The sequence below is a fragment of the Oncorhynchus keta genome, chromosome 10 (assembly GCF_023373465.1).
Source record: "Oncorhynchus keta strain PuntledgeMale-10-30-2019 chromosome 10, Oket_V2, whole genome shotgun sequence".
Lineage (NCBI taxonomy): Eukaryota > Metazoa > Chordata > Actinopteri > Salmoniformes > Salmonidae > Oncorhynchus > Oncorhynchus keta.
The window spans coordinates 48804503-48813118 of NC_068430.1; the positions used below are offsets into that span (position 1 = coordinate 48804503).

An 8616-nucleotide genomic window follows, 5' to 3' on the forward strand; every position below is an offset into this window, starting at 1 on the left:
TTAATTAGATTAATATTATGGTGTTTCTATTTCAAGAAAAACATGGTGCTGTACAACATGGCAGCCGGGAGTAGGCTACTGTGCTGGGCTATTTAGCTAAAGAATTCCAGTGTCGTGCGGGCACGCGGGAGACCAGGGTTGAATTCCCCAATGGGGAGGAAGGTGTAGGCTGTCCTTGTAAATAACTGATTCCATATGTGTTATTTCATAGTTGTGATGTATTCACTATTCTACAATGTAGAAAATAGTAAAAATAAAGAAAAACCCTGGAATGAGTAGGCGTGTCCAAACTTTTTGCTTAATTCATCTGATTAATATTATGGTGTTTCTACTCCAAGAAAAACGAAAAACCCTCTGGGTTTCTGTTAGGATGGATCGGAAAATATGGCGCTGTACAACGTGACGGTAGGGAGTAGGCTACAGTGCTGGGCTATTTAGCTAAAGAATGCCAGTTTTGTGCCAGTCGTGTATAGCAGTAACATACATTTTGTTGACCTTATTTGACCCTTTCTGCCGTTTCTGACACAGGCGATCCCTCATTGGGGCACTACTTGATTGAATATATAAAACACTAAACAATCACAATACAGTAACTATTGGTCACTCTATTATTATTATTATTATATGTATTCATTATAGAATTGTGTTAGTTATTAATGATGAACCTTTTAACTTTCAGCATACTTCCTTCTGGTCACACATTGCATTAGGAGAGATAAACCAAAGACGTTACTTTAACTGTGAATGTACTTTATTGGAGATATTTTCCTAAAATAAAGTGGAGCATACATACATTAAACAAGTTATTGCAATTTATTTACATTGGGTGTAGTGTGTGTGTGTGTGAGAGGGAGGCATGTTTTTCAACTCAGAAAAATGTACACAGAATTTCCTAAAACTGTACACATAGTATTTTATAATATTATCAATCCCACTTTGATTTGATAGATATTTAGAGTAATTATGCAGACATTGATAATGGATATATAGGAGTAGATATCTCCAATCCTAAAATAAAATGGAGCAAACATTAAATAAGCAAGCAATTACATCTTATTTACATTGTGGATAAAGTGTGTGCGTGAGTGTGTGTGTGTGTGTGCGCGTGTTGTTTTATTTTTCCTTGTCAGCCACCCATCTCTGCTTTGTCAGTCTTGAAAGGCCCAGTGTATGCACTTCTGGGTGAGGTTGTCAGGCAGTGGTGGAGTGCATGGCAGATCTGAAAGAGAGATGCACAAAGTGACAGTAAGTATACAGCTCAACAACATGTCTGTGTGTACATCTGTTGGTGTGGGTGAGCATATGCAATACATTTCTGAATTACCTGTATCCATCTGGGAATCCTCAAAAGTTTCTCCCTTCACAGCCAGTGGAGTAGAAACTGGTGCAGCCGGTAAATTGAAATACTACAGCAGTGGACTGCTGTGACTGCAGCTGAACTGCTGGGCATGGCAGATCTAAAAGACAGAGGTGTAACGGATGTGAAACGGCTAGCTTAGTTAGCGGTGTGCGCTAAATAGCGTTTCAATCGGTTACGTCACTTGCTCTGAGACCTTGAAGTAGTAGTTCCCCTTGCTCTGCAAGGGCCGTGGCTTTTGTGGAGCGATGGGTAACGATGCTTCGTTTCTACCAATGGCAATGTCCGCTTTAGGTAGAATGCCAGGAACCACTTGTGAATTTGACAGCTCTAACACAGTTCCACCTCAGACACCGCCAAAACAACCGCTATGTGGATGTTGGCTAAAGCAGATGTGATTGAATAGAGCCCCAAGTGAGGGAGAGTGTGCATGTGTGTATACATGCATGTGATAATTACCTGTGTCACCTGTCGTGGCCGGTGTATCAGATGCAGACGACTGCAGCTGTGAAGACTGTGGTTGAGCTAATATAGGGGTGTCAGATCTAAAAGAGAGAGGAACAATGTTCTTAAGTTAAAATAATTATACAACAAAACAGAGTGAATGATTGAGTGAGTGTGTATACGTGTGTTTGATAAATACCTGGACCACATCACACCGCTTCAGGTCTACAAGCCTCTGAACGTGCCACTCCAGGCCTGGAACAGCTTGGTGGAAAGACGGTTCCCTGTCACCCACCGAGCAGGTTGGCAGATCTGAAAAATAGGCACAATTTTAATGACAAAGCCTTGACTACACACTAACCTAAACAGAACAAACTATGGGAGGCGCACAGTCGTACATAGAGCCATGACTACAATCAAGTAACTTGTGCAAGCAGTCAAATTACATTTCAAAAACAGATAAAAATACACCTTATGGAACAGCGGGGACTGTGAAGAGACACATGCATACAAACGATGACATACACACTGTATACACACACGTAGTAGAGTTGTGGCCTGAGGGAATAGACTTCATGTGTTGTGAATGTATTGTAATGTTTTTAAAATCGTAAGACTGCCTTCATTCGTTGTACTTGCCATTGCCATCTGATGTGTGTGTGTGTGTGTGTTCTGTGTTATTATGACATAGAAGTGTCAAGTTGAAAACATCCTTGTAGTAGGCCATTCAGTGATTAGCTTGTGAAAAATTACTATCAGTGTACAGTAAAAAGGGTATCAAATTTTCAGATCTGGATTGACAACTAGGCTAAATTACAAACCTCTAGGGCTTAATCTACACTCAAGTTAAATAAAGGATGCAGGACATGAGCTCTAGGACCATGCCTCGGGACTATCTGCCCTGACAACTCCTGGCTGTCCCGGTCTCCAGTCCACCTAGTCGTGCTGCTGTCTCTGCTGTTTCTGTCTGCAGCTATGGAACCCTGACCTGCTCACGGTTCACCGGAGGTACTCACTTGTCCCAGACCCGCTGTTTAATCCTGACTTTGTCTCAACCTCTAAATGCTCAGCCATGAAAAGCCAACTGGCATTTACTCCTGAGGTGCTGAACTATTGCACCCTCTTATAACCCTCTATTATTTGACACTGCTGTTCATCTATGACCGTTTAAACGTCTTGAAGAATAATCTGGCTAAATGGCTGTACTCTTATATAATCTCCACCAGCACAGCCAGAATAGGACTGGCCACCAATCAGAGCCTGGTTCCTCTAGGTTTCTTCCTAGGTTCCTGCCTTTCTTGTCACACCCTGATCTGTTTCACCTGTCCATGTGATGGTCTTCACCCCCTCCCGGTGTCGCTTATATTCCTTGGTGTATTTGTCCCTGTGTTTCCTGTCTCTGTGCCAGTTCGTCTTGTATGTTTTTCAAGTCAACCAGCGTGTTTTCCCGTACTCCTGCTTCTATTCCCTTTTTGCTAGCCCTCCTGGTTTTGATCCTTGCCCGTTTTCTGGACTCCGTACCCACCTACCTGACCATTCTGCCTGCCACTCTGTACCTCCTGGACTCTGAACTGGTTTTGACCTTTTGCCTGTCCACGACCACTCAAACCCTTTTGGATTGATCAATAAATATCAAAGACTCAAACCATCTGCATCTGGGTCTCGCCTTGCGCCCTTATATTTCTAGGGAGTTTTTCCTAGCCACTGTGCATCTACGTCTGCGTTGCTTACTCTTTGTGGTTTTAGGCTGGGTATCTGTATAAGCACTTTGACAACTGCTGATGTAAAAGGGGCTTTATAAAATACATTTGATAGGTTGCTTGTATATGCTTCTTTTCATGTCAATAACTCTAAATATGACACTGAGTTGTCTTACATTTCCTCAATAGGAAGTTGTACCTTAAGCCACCACTTTTTCCTGGACTTTCCAGTTGGCGACAGGGGGCTTCAAGTTTGGGAATGGAGGGCCTAAAGAATTGGAATATTAACAATAATTATCGTCCACATTTATGAATGAAATTCAATATGGGTTAGCTGTGTATCTCATCTGATTGAGAATTACTGGTGATATGCTGTATGTCTTTCTTTTGAAAATCTGCCACAAAACCACACAATTTGCTAAATTGTAATTACTTTGCTACTATGGCCTATTTATTGCCTTACCTCCTTACTCCATTTCAACACACTGTATATAGATGTTTCTATTATTATTGTCTGTACAGTTGTGGCCAAAAGTTCAGAATGACACATTAATTTTCACGTTTTCAAGTCTGCTGCCTCAGTTTGTATGATGGCAATTTGCATAAACTCCAGAATGTTATGAAGAGTTGATCAGATGAATTGCAATTAATTGCAAAGTCCCTTTTTGCCATGCAAATGAACTGAATCCCCCCAAAACATTTCCACTGCATTTCAGCCCTGCCACAAAAGGACCAGCTGACATCATGTCAGTGATTCTCTCGTAAACACAGGTGTGAGTATTGACGAGGACAAAGCTGGAGATCACTCTGTCATGCTGATTGAGTTCCAATAACAGACTGGAAGCTTCAAAAGGAGAGTGGTGCTTGGAATAATTGTTCTTCCTCTGTCAATCATGGATACCTGCAAGGAAACACATGCCATCATCATTGCTTTGCACAAAAAGGGCTTCACAGGTAAGGATATTGCTGCCAGTAAGATTGCACCTAAATCAACCATTTATCGGATCATCAAGAACTTCAAGGAGAGCGATTCAATTGTTGTGAAGAAGGCTTCAGGGCGCCTCAAGAAAGTCCAGCAAGCGCCAGGACCGTCTCCTAAAGTTTATTCAGCTGCAGGATCAGGGCACCACCAGTACAGAGCTTGCTCAGGAATAGCAGCAGGCAGGTGTGAGTGCATCTGCACGCACAGTGAGGCAAAGACTTCTGGAGGATGGCCTGGTGTCAAGAAGGGCAGCAAAGAAGCCACTTCTCTCCAGGAGAAACATCAGGGACAGACTGACATTCTGCAAAAGGTACAGGGATTGGACAACTGAGAACTGGGGTAAAGTCATTTTCTCTGATGAATCCCCTTTCCAATTGTTTGGGGCATCCGGAAAAAAGCTTGTCTGGAGAAGACAAGGTGAGCGCTACTATCAGTCCTGTGTCATGCCAAACAGTAAAGCATCCTGAGACCATTCATGTGTGGGGTTGCTTCTCAGCCAAGGGAAGGGGCTCACTCACAATTTTGCCTAAGAACACAGCCATGAATAAAAAAATGGTACCAACACATCCTCTGAAAGCATATTCTCCCAACCATCCAGGGACAGTTTGGTGACGAACAATGCCTTTTCCAGCATGATGGAGCACCTTGCCATTAGGCAAATGTGATAACTAAGTGGCTCGAGGAACAAAACATCGATATTTTGGGTCCATGGCCAGGAAACTCCCCAGACCTCAATCCCATTGCGAATTTGTGATCAATCCTCAAGAGGCGGGTGGACAAGCAAAACCCCACAAATTCTCCAAGCATTGATTATGCAAGAATGGGCTGCCATCAGTCAGGATGTGGCCCAGAAGTTAATTGACAGCATGCCAGGGTGGATTGCAGAGGTCTTGAAAAAGAAGGGTCAACACAGCAAATATTGACCCAAGTAATTGTCAATACAAGCCTTTGACACTTATGAAATGCTTGTAATTATACTTCACTATTCCATAGTAACATCTGACAAAAATATCCAAAGACACTGAAGCAGCAAACTTTGAACATTAATATTTGTGTCATTCTCTCAACTTTTGGCCATGACTGTACTTTTGTTTATTCCACGTGTTGTTTTTTGTCACACTGCTTTGTTTTATCTGGGCCAGGTCGCAGTTGTAAATGAGAACTAGTTTTCAACTGGCCTACCTGGTTGAAATAAATACAATTAAAATTATATCTAGTGAGAGTGCACACAACCATTAGCTTAATTTACCAAGTCAGCAATTACATTTTGTCAAGGGACCCAACGAATACCAACGGCGCTACCCTACTTCACCCCATATCAACATGCCAACTAGTAGTGACAAGGCTATATTGTTGTCATTCCGTAATACTGTAACGTTGATTTAGCCTACTGTACATCAACTTATTATCCAACTAGCTAGCTAGTGATGGCTTAGCCTACCTCCAAAGAAACAACCAGTGAATGACAACAGGCTTTTTAACAAAATATCTACCTATCTAGCTTGTAAAACAACTCTACATATGATTACAAACCAGTATGCTACTCTATCGGGAACTAGAGTGAGGCATCACCAGCATGTTAGATATGAAAGTATCTATCCAGCAACAATGTCGAGGTCAAAAACGGAAGAAACTGTTAAACCATGCTGACTTCTTAATATATAAGTCAAATCGGACTGAAATAATTCACAGGCTGAACGTACATTTCTATGACTAACTAACTACCTAACATTAGCTTGCCAGCTCAGTGACCAGTGATGAACCTATTCCTGTTTACAGAGTGTGAGTCCCTCCCCCTCCCATGTCCTGCATGGAGAAGCGCCACTGAGTAAACATGTGGCTAGAATTATATTACATTTGGGTTGGTTTACAAACTCCGTTGACAATGCATTGGAAACTGTTTCGGTCCGTTGAGCAAAAGAACCGGGGTTCAATTCCCCACGGCGAGGAAGGAGTAGGCTGTCCTTGTAACATAAAAATGTGTTCTTAACTGACTTGCCTAGTTACATAAAGGTTATAAAAAGAGCATAACATTTCTACACTATAATTTTATATGAGGTTATTTTTTAAAATATTTTTTTTTATGAAAGTGAGGCCAAAATAATATTTGTAACAAATGTATTTCTGTTTTTAGAGGGAGAGAAACGCTGGGACACTTGTGCGGCGTCCTATGGGACTCCCAATCATGGTCGGATGTGATACATAATAACAATAATGATACTTAACATAGAACCTAATTTAGAAAAACATTTAACGATAGAATTCTCCCCCTACCCTCCATCTAGGCAAGTCTATTGTCCAGCTACCTGCTAGAACAGCGGGAACATTTCCCTAGTCAGCGCCATTATTAGTGCAATGCCCCTTAAAGTGTGGCTCTGTGCTACCCAGTGTGGCGGGTCAAATCAGACTGATTTGTCCCACCACGCTCCTCCTCCCTTCCCCATGGGCTAGGTCTGTCTTCTCTGCAGCCCATCCTGTGCCCCCTGCCCTCGTGCCCCCTGCCCTCGTGCTTTGAACCTTGCACGCTTTCAGTAGATACAACTGGAGAACTGCAAGACAATCCCATTGTGCACCACTCGGGAGCCAAGACCAACATGACCAATATATATTGTCCTGCTAATAACAGGGTAAATAATATATCTGTGAGAATATCCAAGGGGCTTTTATATCATTCTAAATTAATGATAATAAGAATTGGAGATAATTTCATTTTCAAATAACATAAAATTAGTGAGAAAAAGGTAATTCTTGAACATGGGGTGAGACATTGTTACTAATTTGTAAATAAAGCCAGGTTTGTTATTTAGAACAATTTATTTCTGTTTTTAAAGGGAGAGAAACCAAAAACCTAGTCATCTCATAGGTCTCCCAGTCAAGGCCAGCACAAGTATTGAACCAGAATCTAGTAGCAACACAGATTGTACAGTGTCTCAGTGTTTTAAACTGTTGTGCCACTCAGGGACTGTACGATGTGACAGGTCGGGAGTGGGCTACAGATCTACAGTAAGAGCAAAATAACAAAATAAAATAACCTTCGTGTAACAACAGTTTTAGTAAGTAATACTGAAGTCGTGCACAATTATCAGTTTCTATTCAGGATTATGTCGCCCATTCTTTGTCAGTTAGAGACACAGTAGAACCCAAAAGCATAATCAGTGTTCTAACTCCCCCTTGCGCTGGTCTGGAGCAATGAAGTGGTGACGCAGGGTAACCACAAATGACCTCTAAGCGCTGTAGCATAATCGCAAAACTTTTAGTGTAGTAACCACTGGACATATCCCGAAATGATCTCACTCCAATAAATTTGAATAGAAAGTTAGCAAAAATAGATAATATCTTGCCAACTTGGAAAGGCAAATACCTTTCTTATTGTGGAAAAATCACCCTGATTAACTCTTCAGTCATAGCCCAGTTTATCTATTTACTTATGGTCTTGCCTACACAGTTTTTTAAATGATTTGAGAAAAAAATGACACTTTATTTGGAACGGCAAGCCAGACAAAATTAAACGGGCCTATTTATATAATTAATATGAATTCGGAGGGCAGAAATCATTAAATATTAAAGCATTGGACCTCTCACTAAAGGCTTCAGTCATACAAAAGTTATAACTGGTTCTCTAGCAAATTAGTAAGAAAGTCTCACCCTATGTTCAAGAAAGGACTTTTTCCCTTCATTCAGATTACAACCTCTCACTTTCAGTTATTTGAAAAGGAAATAATTCCCAAATATCGCTATATTTAAAACAAGCCATAGAAAGTTAGTTGCAATTTCAATTTAATCCACACAAAAAAATGTTATGGTAAAGCTCAAATATGCTAAATGTAAAAAATAAATAAAAAAAAACACAATTTATAGTTAAAAAATGAATAGTTCAAAAATCTATGGCAAATAGAAGAGATAGATGGGAGGGATTGAATGCAGCTGAAGGTTGGGACTAATAACAACAAGATAACTCATGTAAAACATACTGTTCCCATAAAACAAATATATGTTGAGAACTTTTTTGAAAGAGCACAGTTTGAAAGATATGGCAAATAGAAATCAAACCGGATGAACATCAGAAATAGATGGGAGAGGTTGAGGGTAGCGGAAGTTCAGAAGTAAAAACAAACAAAATAGAACTATTGTAA

The 8616-nt window shown here is 40.8% G+C and overlaps 1 long non-coding RNA gene across 2 annotated transcripts; it reads right to left on the bottom strand.

The window, feature by feature from the left end:
* Positions 1-745: 745 nt before the first annotated feature.
* On the bottom strand, positions 746-6276 carry LOC118389540 (uncharacterized). 2 transcript variants are annotated; one of them, XR_004826756.2, is made up of 6 exons: positions 6209-6276; positions 3701-3769; positions 2001-2113; positions 1817-1902; positions 1325-1457; positions 746-1219 (listed from the first exon to the last, which is right to left on the bottom strand). It is a non-coding gene; the product is annotated as an uncharacterized LOC118389540 (long non-coding RNA). The 2 variants fall into 2 exon arrangements; XR_004826755.2 differs by having other exon boundaries at positions 6017-6264.
* Positions 6277-8616: the final 2340 nt, after the last annotated feature.